This window comes from Oryctolagus cuniculus, chromosome 1, assembly GCF_964237555.1.
Source record: "Oryctolagus cuniculus chromosome 1, mOryCun1.1, whole genome shotgun sequence".
Classification (NCBI taxonomy): Eukaryota; Metazoa; Chordata; class Mammalia; order Lagomorpha; family Leporidae; genus Oryctolagus; species Oryctolagus cuniculus.
The window spans coordinates 211,793,391-211,809,883 of NC_091432.1; the positions used below are offsets into that span (position 1 = coordinate 211,793,391).

A 16,493-nucleotide genomic window follows, 5' to 3' on the forward strand; every position below is an offset into this window, starting at 1 on the left:
ATGACCCAAACTATTCAGAACAATCGAAAAAGAGGGAATCCTCCCAAATTCTTTCTATGAAGCCAGCATCACCTTAATTCCTAAGCCGGAAAAAGATGCAGCATTGAAAGAGAATTACAGACCAATATCCCTGATGAACATAGATGCAAAAATCCTCAATAAAATTCTGGCCAATAGAATGCAAGAACACATCAGAAAGATCAGCCACCCAGACCAAGTGGGATTTATCCCTGGCATGCAGGGATGGTCCAATGTGTGCAAAACAATCAACGTGATACACCACATTAACAGACTGCAGAAGAAAAACCATATGATTATCTCAATAGATGCAGAGAAAGCATTTGATAAAATACAACACCTTTCATGATGAAAACTCTAAGCAAACTGGGTATGGAAGGAACATTCCTCAGCACAATCAAAGCAATCTATGAAAAACCCATGGCCAGCATCCTATTGAATGGGGAAAAGTTGGAAGCATTTCCACTGAGATCTGGTACCAGACAGGGATGCCCACTCTCACCACTGCTATTCAATATAGTTCTGGAAGTTTTAGCCAGAGCTATTAGGCAAAAAGAGAAATTAAAGGGATATGAATTGGGAAGGAAGAAGTCAAACTATCCCTCTTTGCAGATGATATGATTCTTTATTTAGGGGATCCAAAGGACTTGAACAGGTGTTTTTTAAGAGAGGGAATGCAAATGACCAACAGACACTTGAAAAAATGCTCAGGATCACTAGCCATCAGGGAAATGCAAATCAAAGCCACAATGAGGATTCACCTTATTTCAGTTAGCATGCCTCTCATACAGAAATCAATAAATGTCAAATGCTGGTAAGGATGTGGGGAACAAGGTACTATGGTCCAGTGTTGGTGGGAATGTAAACTCGTATAGCCACTGTGGAAGACAGTATGGAGATATCTCAGAAATCTGAATATAGACCTACCATATGACCCAGCCATCCCACTCCTAGGAATTTACCCAATCCAAAAGAAATCAGCATATGATTCAGTTCACTATGTTCACTGCAGCACAATTCACAATAGCTAAGATATGGAATCAACCTAGATGTCTATCAACTGTTGAGACAAAGAAATTATGGTATATATACAGTATGGAGCACTACTCAGCTGTAAAAAAATTAAATCCGGTCTTGCAAAAAGAAGAATGCAACTGGAAACCATTACACTCAGTGAAATAAGCCAATCTCCAAAAGACAGATATCATATGTTTTCCCTGATTCAAGGTAACTGAGTACCTGAAATGCAATGTATTGGAGAGAAATAGACATTTTGAGATTCGATGATTGTTTACAGCTCTTGACTCTTCTGTAGAGGAACAATTTTTTTTTCTCTTCATACTATTTGTTGAACTCTTTACTTAGTGTAGGATTAACTATACAATCATTAAGTAAACTGAAAATAGACCTTCATAAAAATTAATAGTAGGAATGTAAGAGGGATGAAGAGGAAGGGTTGGAGCATGGACAGGAGGGAGGGTATGGGGGAAGTATCACTATGTTCCTAAATCTGTATATATGAAATAGATGAAATTTGTTTAACTTAAATAAAATTTCAAAAAAGGATCTTGTTTGTAAAGTGATTAACTGAGTATCTGAAATCAGGCAAGCCATAAAAAAATGATAACCATTGTTATCATCAACAACATCATCGTCATCATAATCATTGGTTTTGTCTTCCTCATCATCACCATTTTACATGTAATTATCAGAGTGTTGTCTAAAAATTATACCAGCTGACCACTCAGACCAGGATAACCAGGTGACAATTTTTCTGATGAAATTATTGGGATTATTTTCTCAACTATAAAATTCTAGAAAGTCAATCTCACCATCATACTTCAAAGTGACCAAAGTTTGATGGATTGAATATAATAACCAAAATTCATGAAAAACAACATGCAAATAGGTTATTTATATAAGATTTACAAGGAGAGAGAGCCCTTTCTAAGAGAAGGAACACTTGCTTTTGGTATTCTAGATGCCTCCTCTGGATATGAGAGCTGAATTCACTTACAGAAGCCTCATTAGCACACAAAACTCCCCAGTAAATCTTCTTCAGTTATTCTTATCCAGGTTACTGTCATCCAGATTGAGATGTAGCTTTCCACCCAATTTGCCTCATAGTCTCACCCAGTGAGCTGATTACTACAATCCTCAAGCCCACCAGATACTGTGCTCCTCATGCACCCTAATAAGACCTTGGTTAGAGTACAACAAACACTGATAATTTCTTACCATTCAACCAATTAACGTTGTCTGTTGTGAGCTGGAATAGTTCTGTATGCCTTATGTACATATTTAGGTTAAATAAGGCTAGATGCAATGTAAACAACCCCCATAGTCTCAATGGATTAGAACAATAGTTTATTTCTTAATCCCATCATGATCCAGTGCAATTGGACAATGCAAGTAGGTGTCTGTCCTCTAAGAAATGAGTCAGGTTCCTTCCAAAGTGTGAATATGCCAGGTATATGGTGGACATGGTGCATGGATTATCATAAAGAATCTTTCATTGTCAAGACTAGAAATACTGTACAATGTCTTATCCACGTTCAATTGGCCAGCACCCAGGCAGCTGATCTGAGGAGGCTGTAAAATTAGCTTTCCCTTGTGTCCAGGAAAAGGAAATGAGACTGACAATTATCTAGTTAGAATCTACAGATGTCTTCCTTTGTGAAGCTTATATCAAATACCCCTTCTCTTAGTTTCTAGACAGACTATGATTGGCAAAGCCTATCTTTGCTTCATATTGACAAAGGCAATCCTGTTGAGTAGGTATCTTGGCTGGATTCTGTTACAGATCATCACAACCTGAATTCTTTGACAAGACTTGATATTTTTCTACCTTTCCCACAGAAGCTCATGGATGGCCCACTTCTAGGTACTTGTCAAAAGCTTTCTATCTCTATCCTGAAAATAGTTTTTGCTGTCCTTAATGTATTGACAATATCCCTTGTCACTAAATTCCCTTCTTCTGGAAGACATTTCTCCATTCCACAAACAAGTATGTATATTTTGCCTGGGTGCATCCCTTTCTACTGCAAACTTTGACCATCATAACACCATTTACATTTTATTGGCACTTAACTTTTATCTTTGAGACAGATAAGAGATGGTGCCATGTCTTGAGCTCACGAGCACACAGTTTTTGATTCTTAGCATTTAACAGACTACCTAAAGTGTTAAAGACACTTAACATTTGTACTTATTTATTTTATATTTATTGAACATGGACTCAATGAGTAACAAATAGATGAAGAAGGTACACAGAATATGTAGTAGTCATCTAGGCTGCTTTAAAATGTCCATGCTAGCTTTGGAATGTGGAGAAAAGAGGCAGAGCACACTGCATTTCTTATCCCATTGATTCCCTACCCCAGGTTTCAGAGTGAATCTTTTTGTTGTCAGTTTGTGGATGGGAACATTGAGATCAAGGTCACATTATGAGTCAATGGAAGAGCTGACATTTCAATTTGCATTTCTTGGACAGGAGCCCATGTTCTTTCTACTCATGAGACTGCATTGCCTCCCTACTGTTGAGTGAAGTAGTAAAAACATTCCTTCTACTTGTATAGTTCCTTACAATATCTAAGGCACTTTCACAGCCAGAACCTTCTCGGTGCTGGCATGGCAGCTGTCACTTGGGCGATGCACTAAGCTCTCTGCTTTGTGACAGAGCCAGCTGTAGAAGGCACAGCCAGCAGCTTCCAATCAAAGGAAATCCTGAAAAAACAGCTTCAGCAATCTCCTGGGGATTCTCCCCACCACAGTCCTTGGCAAAAAAAAAAGTACATGAAAAGGGATCTGCCCCTGCCAAGGTGGACTTCAAAGAGGGTGGGGTAACTGTGTTGGAACCCTGCATTTGGCATGTGTATTATGTGTCCATTCCAGAAGTTAATTCACAAGAGAAGGATGAAGGGAATGCCTGCTTCCCTGCAGCTGATTCATGGGAACATCCACTCTGCACTAACAGGAAGCAAGAGCAGCTTGCTAGTCTTTAAAGAGCATTTTTCCAACTCCAAGCCTTAGAGCTGTGCCTTGGACTGCTGCTGTGACACGTGTTCTGAGCTAGTTGCAAACAAGCACAAACACAACAGCCTCCACTGATCAATGCAGCAGGACCGAAGGATGGAATCCGAAGCATGAGCCCTGAGAACAGAAAGTCCCAGCACTCGCTCTGCGCAAGCTGCCGTGAGCTGCAGCCATGCATCCTGCAGCCAAGGATGGGTGGCCCCCGAGCAGGAAACTCTGGCAGCTTCCACTGCGTGCTTTGCCTGCTGACAAGAGCACACCCTGGCCTTGGTTATTGCCCTTATAAAACAGCTCAAGGGGATGAGAGCCAAACATTTCAAATGTGCCTGGAAGAAAAATGTGAGCTATGAAGCCATGCGGTAGAACAGTACAGTACAACTGCAACAACACGCAGCACTGCTCACGGAGGAGGCGCCAAGGAGGAAACAGAAACCGCTGCTCAGCTTTCCTGTGGCTTCTCCTCTTTCCTGCGCAGCAATCCCACTGGGACTAGGGCTGCCCTAGCTCTTCTTTACAGCAGGATCTGTGGCTGCCATATCGGAGTCCTAGACTTTTCCCAATGAGGAGAGACTTTATGAACAACCCTAGTTTGCGTGTAAATAGAGGCAGAAATCCAAGCCCAAGAAGGTTATCTGTAAGGTGTAGCCCATCTCACTAAAATTCCCTTTGCATGTAGCCATTCACGTTTTGTAGAAAAAGCTAATGCCTGTGGCATGTTTTCCATATGCAGATCCTACTGAGCCCCAAAACAGTTTCCTAAAGGAATATAGCCATCTACACTTTACAGAAAGAAATAAAAACGGTAGGGAATTGTGAAAATTATCTACCCAGGAACAGGAAGTGCTTAAAGAAGCATTTATTTCTAGTACCTAGGCCCCAAAGCTTCTTTTCATTGTCATAAAATGCTATTCAAATGGCATAAAAAAGTATCTGTTATAGTTCTAGGCTACTCATACCCAGTCTTTCAAATAGTTCTAAAGAGCACATTCACAAGAATAATCTCTGAATAGCCCCCTGAGGAAAAAAACCTCACTGGCCTACATTGTGGTGAATACCACAAGTGTCACAATGTAAAAAAAAAAAAAAATATATATATATATATATATATAAAAGAATGTCCACCAGTGACATTAATAGTGATTATTTTCCCAGGTATTTTAGCCAGCAAAATAAAGCAAGAGGAACAGGCATTTGGTGTAGCAGTTAAGATGCTGGTTGGGACCCTCACAGGCCAAATCAGAGTGCCTTGGTTGGAGTCCCAATGCCACTCCTGATTCCAAGCTTCTTGCCAGTGCACACCCTGAAACACAGCAGGTGTTGGGTCAAGTACTTGGGTCCCTGCCACTGACATGGGAGACCTTGACTGATTCAGGCTCTGGGAATTCTGAGAGTGAACCCACGGATAGGAGCTCTCTCTCCCTGTTATTTGCCTGTTATTATCTCTCTCTCTACTTTTCAATTAAATAAATTAATCCAATGAAGAATAATTATAAAATCATAATTAAAAAATAAAGCACTGTGGGGGGGATATAAAATTACTATTTTTCAGTGATTGGCTGGTGCAAAACTAAAGAAATATTTTTGTAAAAAAATTAGCCAAATAAAATTTAGGCTAAAACTTCTAGGGGTTCTACTTAACATCAATATTCATTAAAAAACACAGTGGAAAAAGATTGTTTATTCTGATATTAAAATATACTCCAAGGTGCCTTTAACAAAACTGTGTGATTTGTTTAAGTGAAACTGCAAAATTTTACAGGGACTAAAAAGAAAATTTTACAAAGTCAAGAGAGGTCTTAAGTTCCCAGAGAAGATGAGTTAATATCAATGTAAGTCATCTCTAAATTAATAAAATGCTTATCACAGGAGCAGTGGGGTTTTTACATTAAGAAAATGATTGTAGCGGTTGGAATTGTAGTGTAACAGGGTAAGCCACTGCCTGATATGCCAACATCTTACATGGGTGCCAGTTCAACTTTAGGCTGTTCCACTTCTGTTCCAGTTCCCTGTAATGCACCTGGGAAAGCAGCATAAGATAGCCCAAGTCCTTGGGCCCCTGCACTCATGTGGGAGGCTTGGATGAAGTCCCTGGCTCCTGGCTTCATTGTGGCAATTTGGGGAGTGATCCAGAAGATGGAAGTGTTCTCTCTCTCTTTTTTTCTCTCTCTCACCTCTTCTTGTAACTCTGCCTTTCAAACAGAATAAAATCAATCTTTAAAAAAAAGCAAGAAGGGGGCCGGCGCCGTGGCTCACTTGGTTAATCCTCCGCCTGCGGCACTGGCATCCCATATGGGTGCCAGGTTCTAGTCCCGGTTGCTCCTCTTCCTGTCCAGCTCTCTGCTGTGGTCCGGGAGGGCAATGGAGGGTGGCCCAGGTGCTTGGGCTACTGCACCTGCATGGGAGACCAGTAGGAAGCACCTGGATCCTGGCTTCAGATCGGTGCAGTGCGATGGCTGTAGCGGCCACTTGGGGGGTGAACCAATGGAAGGAAAACCTTTCTCTCTGTCTCTCTCTCACTAACTCTACCTGTCAAATAAAAAAAAAAAAGGCAAGAAAAGAAAATGATTGTAAATTTGTAAAGTTAGTAAAATAACTTAGAAAGGACTTACATCAAGAAACCTAAGAGGGAGTTTGCCAATTAAAAGATAAACATTACCATAATCATTAAAACTGGGTCATATTAGTGCAGGCATTGTGGTGCAGCGAGTTAAGCTGCTTGCAATGTTGGTATCTCCTATTGGAGTGCTGGTTGAGTCCCGGCCACTCCACTTCTGATTCAGCTCCCTGCTATTGCACCTCAGAAGGCAGTGGGTGAAGGTTCAAGTCCTTGGGGCCCTGACATCCATGCTGAAACCCCGGATGGAGTTCCTGGCTTCTCACTTCCATTTGGCTGATGCAACCACTTGTGAACCAGTGGACGGAAGATCTCTTTCTCTTCATGTCTCTCTGTCTAAAATTCTGCCTTTCAAATACATAAATAAGAATGTTTAAAAGCACCACTAAATCATATTTTCAAAGATAAATAGTGATATGGAATCATTATCAAGATAAATGCTGTTTGAAAGCAAGGATTCCAGAAGCTAATATAGATGTTAAGTCACAAGATTCAACCATCAGTAAGATTTGACAAACATGATATTTCAAAGCAGAGTATCAGAGCAAGATGCAAATTTCTAAAGAAAATGGTTACAAAGCACTACATGACTCATCTTGTCCACCACTAGAGTATGCAAAAGTCCAGTTTTAGAAATAAAAAAAAAGAGGAATTAGGGGAGAGTTTCTTCAGAAACAATTGTTGCTATGATATTAATACTTTCCATGTATATCCACAAAGCCTTGTGTGTGTTGTGTGTCTGTATGTCTGTGTGGGTGCATCTTCTTGGGGAAGGAAGTACCTGCAACTGACCTCAGACCTACTGAGAAGAGGTTCAACAAGACCACCTAGAGAACCTGACAAACATTCCTCCTGTTTGGGGGGTCACACAGTGGAAGTCAATGGAGAGGGCCGGGGGCTGCCTGTTCTGGTGGGGGAGTGAGGAAGTGATGGTTGGGTTGGGTGACAAGGACTCCTGCAGGACCAAAGGATGTGTGTTTCCCAAGAACCAAATATCAAGAGACAGCGAGAGCACCAGCATGGGGTTTGAGTTCAACAGCACTTGCAGGGAGGCGGACAGGCTCTGCTAGAGAGAAGCAAATGTAGCATTGGATAACCAAGGGCTGAGAAAGGTACACAGAGGCTGGAGAATAGAAGTGTGTGCACGTGGCCAATATCAAGAGAGCTATAGATAAACTCCTAGGGAGGTCTGGTGTGGACAAGAGCAACCTGAAAAATACAGCAAAGATCAGTGACAGTGTTGTCTGCAGACATCTGCCCTGTCCAGAAAAAAAGGAAGCCCACGTTGGATAGTGCTGGTCATATGAGAAACCTCTAGATCCTCCTCAACTCCAGCCCCGGAGGAGTTAGAAAGGGACAAAAGCAAAAGGAAAGCCACTCATGTGCTTTCTTCAGGTCTTTGTGTGGAGTTAGCCAGGCAGCTGGCTGGCAGGTAAGTCAACACCACAGCTGCAGTTTCTGTAAGGGACCGGAAACTGTAATTTCTGAATTTCAACTGCATTTGCTGAGAAAGGGACAAACAGGTCTCTAATCACTGAGGAGGGATCAGCAAAGTCATGTGTTACTTGAGGGCAGGGGAAGAACTGTGCCTTATTTTAAAGAGATACTGAAAGAGATTAAATAAATTTGCTTGTGATTGTATTCCAAGAGTTGCTCTCATCCAAGACACTAGTTAACGTTATGTTTTTCAAGTGGTAGAAACAAAGAAAAAAGGAATAAAAAATGAAAATGATATACATCAAGATGTTGTAGAGTTGCTTCTCATTATATAGCAGATGCATGGGTCTGATTTTCTATTTCCAGTGTTCGTCCCATATGACCTTTAAAATCAGACCAACAAGGTGTGTGTGCATCTAACCCCTCCCCCTACTCCCATCTAGAGTGCCCAAGTAGCCCACAGCTTCGTTAAAGGAAAGGTCCAAAGAATACTCGAGACAAATAAAAATGAAAAAACCTTGGCCTTTAAGAGACTGGGGGACTTTTTGATTCTTGAGTATCACAACTTCAGTTCAACATGCTTCTAGGCGCTTTGCACCTGACACTGCACACTCCTTCATATTCCACTGACTCTTCATTAGACAAACAGCATGCACACAGTAGGCAAGGAACAATGAAACTATAACTGATCAGCAAACTGGCAGCTTTTAGTTTCAGTTCATAAAACCCAGGTGATATTGGTTAATAGGACATAGAGAATGCCTGGAGAGCACAGGTAACAGAGATAACAAAGACAGCAAGTTGTCTAAGTGTTAATGAACCTATTTTTACTAACCCTCTGCCCCATGTCATCTACAGTGGAGCACAAGTGTGTGAAAACATAAGCAGGAACAGAAAAGGGAAAGATCAACTGAGAACTCCCTACCTCCGAGAGGACGCTTGGATGGGAAAGTGAATAAGCTTTCATACCAGTGTTCATCCTAGAGCAGATACTGCATAAATGGTCATTTTCCTCACTTCCCAGGTCTCCTCTTCCTCCCCAGCGCCCTTGATAAACATATGGGCACCTCACTGGGGTGGTTTGGCCGCAGTTATCTCCGCATTTCTGCTTTCTTTCCTCATTTCAGGCTCGTGGGTGAATTGTCATGCCTGATATGGTTGATTTCAAAGCCAAGTTTAGATGATGTGAATAATTAAAATCATGAAACTTAAACTCTCAAGTGAAACATTTCTGAGTCCTGCACACAGAGGAAACTTGAACGCTGAATTGGACAGGAGAAGCCAAACCGCAGCCAAACGAAAAAGGCTACAAATCCAGCATTTTCGGGACCACAGAAAATTAAGCACAGCAGGCAGAAAGGCAGCAAAGTTTTTCTTGAGTCGGTGCCAAAAGTGATCCAGGAGGAAAACAAATAGACAAACAAAAACTCTCTGGCAGAATGCGTTATTCACATAAGGTTTGGAAGATGCCTCCACACTCTGCGAGTTGGTCCCAGTACATGATGGTCTGTCTTCCCAGGCCACTGAACACTGAGCATTTGCAGATATAGCTGTGTAAGGCCATGCATTGTCTTTAAATAAATAGTAAATGAAAGATCTCTGGGTAGACCCAGAATAGTTCATGAAGGGAGCTGTGGTTGTCCTAGTGCCTTTACCCTTTAATTCTAGAAATGCATGTGCTGAAACATGTAGCCAAGATCCCTCCTACTAGGCATGTGGCTCTCGTGGAATCTAAATGCTCCTTCCATCAAACCAGCACATCCACAGGACAAATATATGCACACTTATCTGCACATAGACAAACACACACACACACACACACACACAGGACCACAAGCTTATTCCAGTCACACGGGGGTGCACAGCCACCTGGACATATTCGGACACATGCCCTAGCATTCATGTACACACTGGTCCCACAATGACATACATATGAAATTCAGAAGGAGGTATAGACAATAAACATTAGAAATGAAATTCAAGGTTTTCTCAACTGAGCTAAAAAAACCCTCATGATCTGAAGAAAAATCTGATCGCAGTTTTAAGTGCTTTTCCCTGCCCCTCTTTGGCTCCACCCATTTGCATGTGCTCTGAAGTATGTAGCACAATGGTCTCTGTTGAAGCTGGGAAGATTTAACCACATACACTCTGAAACTACATTTCTAGAAACACAACTCAAGAATGTGTGTTGGAGTAGGTTCAGAAGTATGAGTGGGTTTCTCATAGCTATTAATACCCATATCTGGACTATCCAATTGGCAGATGTTCTATCTTTTCCAATCTCCCTCTCTCCTCCTAAAATCAAATTAGCTTCATTCACAAAGTCTACTATCTCGAACGTCTAATGAAAGAAAAAAAAAGCACAATTGCCAATAATCCTGCTTCTTTAAGACAGTTGATGTCTATTGCATGTGTTGCTGCAATCAAAAATCTGTACAATATTTAAAATGAATTATTCGGCAGGCAGTGCTGGCGGCGGCGGCGACGGCGGCGGGAGGTTCGGTTGTCGCCCGTTGGCCGCGCGGCACCGCGCTCGGCGGCCGCCATTGCAGCTTGTTTCAGTCGCTTTTTAAAGACGGAAAGCTCATGGTGCAAATTGTTATCTCCAGGGAATCCCCGTGCTGATCGTGGGGCATCATATCCTGTATGGGAAAATCATCCACCTGGAGAAACCTTTTGCAGTCCTTGTCAAACACAGTCCAGGGGAGGACTGTGATGAGCTTGGCAGCGAGACTGGCACCCGGTACCTGGTGACAGCACTCATCAAAAACAAGATCCTTTTCAAAACCCGCCCTAAGCCCATTATCACCAACGTCCCCAAGAAAGTATGAAAGAACCTCGGATTTTCCCCAGAGAGCGGCCAACTCCGTGGCCTCGTGCTCCACTGCCACCTCGAGGACGGCTCGACAGCTGCTTTGGACCACAGGGGGGTCCTGTTCTGAACACAGGCCACCCACTGGGCATGAACTCGGATCCCTTTCTTATGGCGGCTGGTTCTCTCGGTGGAAATCTGGCCCCATTTCCAAGGAACCCATCTCCTTTTCCAGCTTCATCAGGCTCACTGGCTTCAAATCCAGCACCTTTCCAGGCCGGTGCTCGTGACCCAAGCATGGCTTCTTTTCCAAGAGGGATGAATCCCACTGGCACAGGTGCAGTTGCTTTCCCAAGGCCAGGTGGCCTATTGGGTCCTGGCCCAGGTCCAGCTCTGAATGCCAGAACAGGGTCCCTTCCAGGCCCCGGACCTCTGTCTAACCCCAGGTTAGGGAGTCTCCCAGGACCAGGTCCTTTGTCCAACCCAAGGCCAGGTGGTCTCCTAGGAGCGGGTCCTGACCCCAGAAGTGGTGGCCCCATGGGCCCTGGATCTGGACCCAATCTGAGAGCAGGTATCTTGTCCTCTGGGAATGGCCCTCCCAATCCTAGGCCAGTTGGGCTGGGTCCTGGGCCAAATGCCTATCTGAGATCACGGTTTTTAGGTACAAACCCTGCCCCTAGGTCAGGGATGTTTCCAGGCCCAGGCCTTGGGCCCAACCCAAGGGCAGGTAGCCTGGGTCCAGGCCTTGGGCCCAACCCAAGGGCAAGTGGCTTAGGCCCAAGCCCAAATCTGGATGCAAGAGCCAGTGGCTTCTTGGGTACTGGATCTGGTCTTAACTTAAGAATGACTGGACCTCAAGGACTAGATCTTGCCCCCATTCTGAGAGCAGCAGGTCTTTTAGGAGCGAACTCAGCTTCTCTTTCACAAGCATCTGGAAACATGGGCACAAGCTCATCTTCCATGGCAAGAGTTCCTGGCCCTATAGGTCCAAACGCAGGTCCTGGCTCTCGAGGACTTGGCCTTCCAGGGCCAAATCCATCACCTATGTCAAGGGCTCCTGGCCCCATAGACCCTAATTCAGCTCATTTCTCAAGGCCAGGTGGCCCCATGGGGGTAAATACCAATCCCTTTCCAAGGGGGACAGGTTCGGGGGGACTGAACCCAACTGTCTTTTCTCAGTCTTCTGGTGAACTGGCTTCAAACCCAGCTACCTTCCAAAGGTCTGCTGGCCTCCAGAGCTCAACTTTAGCAATTTTCCCAAGAGCCTCTGGGCCACTAGGTCCCAACTCAGCTAACTTCCCAAGAGGCACTGGGCTACAGGGTCTAAGTTCAGCTGCTTTCCCAAGATCTAGTGGCCCATTGGGCCCTGGTCAAATTGCTTTCCCCAGGTCAGCTGCTGGGCACCTGGGCTCTTCTCCAGCCGGCCCTATGGGTATCAACCCAGCTCCTTTTGCAAGGCCAGCTGGGACCTTGGGTTTAAATTCTGCTTCTTTTCCAAGGATGAACGGCCCTGTGAGCAAAAGCTTGGCCCCCTTTCCTAGAGTGGGAAGCCTCCCTGGCACAAACCCAGCTGCTTTCCCCCAACCAGGGGGTCCAATGGCTGCAATGTACCCAAATGGAATGTTACCCCCTTAAATACCACTTTCCCTGCAGGACCACCTTGGTTTCCAGGCTCTGTGGTTCTGGACAGGGACTGTGTCTTAGGAAAAGGGTAGATATGGAGTTGCTGTCAAGAACACAGCTGGGGCTCTACATCCCGTGAGCCATTCTTTTTCCTCTCTTGACTGAAGGTGAAATGTTATTTGTGGGGCATGACTGAGGAATCATCCTAGCCTTGAGAGAAAGGAGCTGCAGCCTTCCAGAAGCCAGCTATGCTTTTGTTGCACAGCTTTCTGCCCCTTGTTTCTTACCAGTTTCTTGTTCTTGTGGACTTTTCCTCAGGGATACATTGCCCACAGGTCCCAACTCACATGTAGTTCCCTGCTCACACTGCTCTCCAGACATGTTGCATTGGTGAACGGACCATGCTTAGCTTGGACCTGGGCATCCTCTACTGCCATACCTTTCCCCTGGGGGCCTCGAACACAGACCAGAGACATGGACAACTACTTCACAAAGACCACCAAATACAATGTTGGATTGCTGACTGGGCTTAGAGCTCTTTCCCTGGGCTTTAGAGGCGGCCAGGTGTAAGGCTCCTCTGCTCATCCAGCTCCCTCGCCACTGGTACATCGAATCAATGAACCTCTCAAATTTAAACTGATGTTAATGGGGTTGGGTGGGGAAGGGGATGAAGGGGAGAAATCACAGTGCTTAGCTCAGCCTGATGTGAAAGGATGGTTGGTGTTTTTCCTGCATTGTATCTTTTCTTACTGTTTCTTTAATAAATGGGATGAGAGGGAAAAAAAAATAAAATGAATTATTCCTGAAGGGCCCACTTGTTCGGTATCTGTGTCTACCTTCTGTGTGTTCAGCATTGTAGAAGCTGCACTGTCTTCCCTTCAGGATCTTATCTTCCACGTGGCTGCATAGTCTCCACCTCCCTCAAAGTGTCTGTCCTTGTACCATTCTCCGAGGATAACAAGAAGGGATTCATATGGCTCCTCGTTGGGAAAAGAGGAAAATGAAAGTGAGTTATTCTGGAAGTAAGAGGATTCAAAAACATGTCAGAATTAGCCTAAACATGTTGGAACATGTGTGAGCATTTGATCTACACATTCAGATGCCTGACTCCTATACTGGAGTGCCGGGGTTCAATATCTGGGCTCTGGCTCCTGACTCCAGCATCCTGTTAATGCAGACCCTGGGAGGCAGCAGTGATAGATCAAGTAATTGGATTCCTGCCACTTTTGTAGGACTCCTGGATTTGGTCCTCAGCTCTCAGCTTTGGTTCTAGTCCAGGCCCAGCTGTTGCAGGCATTTGGGGAGTGAATCAGAACATCAGAGTGCTCTCTATCTCTGTCTATGTCTGTCTGTTTCTTTCTCTCTCTGCCTCTCAAATAAACAAATAATAGAAACTTTTGAATACACTCTCTTTGCACTGATTGGGCTGGACAGTTTGTACCATGTATGGTATAGACACGTTGAGTTATCATCTGGGAGAGTGCATTGACTGACTTGCTAGGCGTAACTCTGATAGTTAAAGAAAAGTTGGACATCTCTAGGATGTTACTGCTTTAGAACTGTAACCAACATTTAGTTTTTCCTCCCCTTAACCAACCAATATGAGATGTTCCATGGTTGGATGGGCAAAACTGCATATCAAAGCTTCAAGGGGGCACTTCTGATTGGAGTTTGAAAAAGTCTGATGTGGGATCTACTGTGAGGAGTGGGAGCAGGGTCAGTCATGCTGAAGCCAATGGGTGGCAGTGTTTGGTGAGTTCTGCTTGGGCCTCAAGCTTAGTGCATCCCCTGTTCCACATCAGAAGAGAAGAAGCTAAGGCAGCTCCCACACCTCTGTCCTTCTCACGTGCTCACACAAAATAGAAACCAATACCACTGGCTCACCTCCTACACCAGACTTTCCCAAGTACCATATGTCATGTTAGATTCTTAGCCACCATGCTGTTTCATTTAGCAGGTAAACCCATACCTCAACTACAATCTACTAAATCTAAGTTCAGGCACAACTTCACACCCAAGTTCCGGGCTATCTACAGGCTATCTAAAGGTTTATGCTGAACATCTTCACTGGCCTGTTCTTCAGGCACCACAAGCTCAGAATATTAATAAACATAAGCTATCTTCCTCCACTATCTCTACCCATACCCCCACGTCTATATTCTATAGAGCAATGTTCAGCCAACCTTTTTCTAGAAGAGACAGTCATATTTTTTTGTTATCATGGGCTATATGGTCTTTTTTTATAACATAATCTGAACACAAGTCAGTTGTTCAAAATAAAGTTTAAGCACTAAAGCAAAACCATCGTAATCATTAAAGGAGAAAGGTATTCTTTATCCTGGAGTAAATTCTAGAGCACATGTTAAAGAATTTGAGGATATTCTTGCCATGTCTCTCAGAGTTTCTGAGAGTTCTAAACATCAAATTTGGTTTATATTATTGGAAGTTACTAAAAAAATTTAATTTACCATTGAAAAGATTAAGACTTCTTATTAACTTGGAAATACATTCTTATTATGGGAGTTATGACTCCAGTAGGGCAAATAAGAGAGTGAATGACATATAAACCTCAGTTTTTAATTAAAGCTAAAACAGAAAATATTCAAAAATAGCACCAAAGATACTTTGGAACACAAAACCATATCCTAGTAAGAAGGAAGAAATTGGGTCTTTTGAAGCTAGAGAAGATAATATCTGAGGGACCATAATTCCTACATTGAAATAAAAATCACAGGTATATATATAACATAAAACATTTATATATAAAACATTTGTTATATATAGTATTATATGCCTATAAAATGTGTAATATATAGCATAACACAATACATATACATCCTTATAGGCATATTTAACTATTACATAAATATAAGTATGATATATAGCAGATTTATTATCTATAATATATAAACATATATAAGTATATGCTTTATGTAAGTATGTATGTATGTACTTATTAAAGTATATAATATAAAATACTTCTATATATGTATTTGTACATTACACATTTATATAATATCTATAATTTATATTATAAATATATATGAACTATTAAATTTATTTTAATATGTAGTCTCCAAAAGCTGTGGACGAGTAGGTTCTTCCAAGGGTTGCAACTGTACTGTCCATACAGGGAACAGCTTTCTGGAGCAGGAAGTGTTCAAGGTACACACAAGAGCCCTCATGGCCTCCTGCTAAGGTTTCATAGAGAACTGAAGTTCTACCAGCCTTGGCAGGGGTCTGGCCTTGATAACCTCTGAGACTGCATTCTCTAAGAGTCTATGAGGGTTCACCAAAACCTTTGTGCCTCGGAATATAAAGTGAGTGGCGTGCTCTCTTCTTCCACACAGACAGACATGCCATGCAAGTTAATAGTATGCTAATGCGCCAATAGAAGCGGCATTCGTGAACATCATGAAATAGTCGGCCTAAAACATCCTGGTACAGGCTCAGCCTTCACAATGGCATCTTTCAGAGGGGAAAAGAAGAGCTTCTAGGGTACAACTTGGATTCCCAGAATGTTTTCTGGCATCAGATTCTTGCAAGATGAGGTACATAAGCTCATGGTGCTGGCTATGGAGTCATACTGAGTTCAAGTCCTGCCTTCCTAGTTTACTGGATGTGGGACCTTGATCAACTTATTGTCAGTGGTAGATTACAACTGTCTAGTGTGTTCAAAGGGTTGTCCTACTGGAAAATCTCATTACATGCTTCATTAATTGTAGGCATGTTATTTCTTTTGGATACTAAAATTGATAGGAACTAATGTGTGTTTTTTCTTAAAATGTAGCTTTAAGAGACACGTTCTTCCTTCACAATATTCCACCTGCCAGGACACAGCAAGGTCACAAACAAGAGTAATCTTTTCAATGTGAGTTGCCAGAAAAAAAGAACTAACATTATCTTACATCGCACATATAACACACAAGAGAAACGAAACCTCAGGTTGTGATT

At 42.9% G+C, this 16,493-nt stretch overlaps 1 pseudogene; it reads left to right on the plus strand.

Annotated features, from left to right (window-relative positions):
- Nucleotides 1-10,571: 10,571 nt before the first annotated feature.
- Nucleotides 10,572-13,325, plus strand: LOC103348263 (decreased expression in renal and prostate cancer protein pseudogene; annotated as a pseudogene).
- The last annotated feature ends 3,168 nt before the right edge of the window (nt 13,326-16,493 follow it).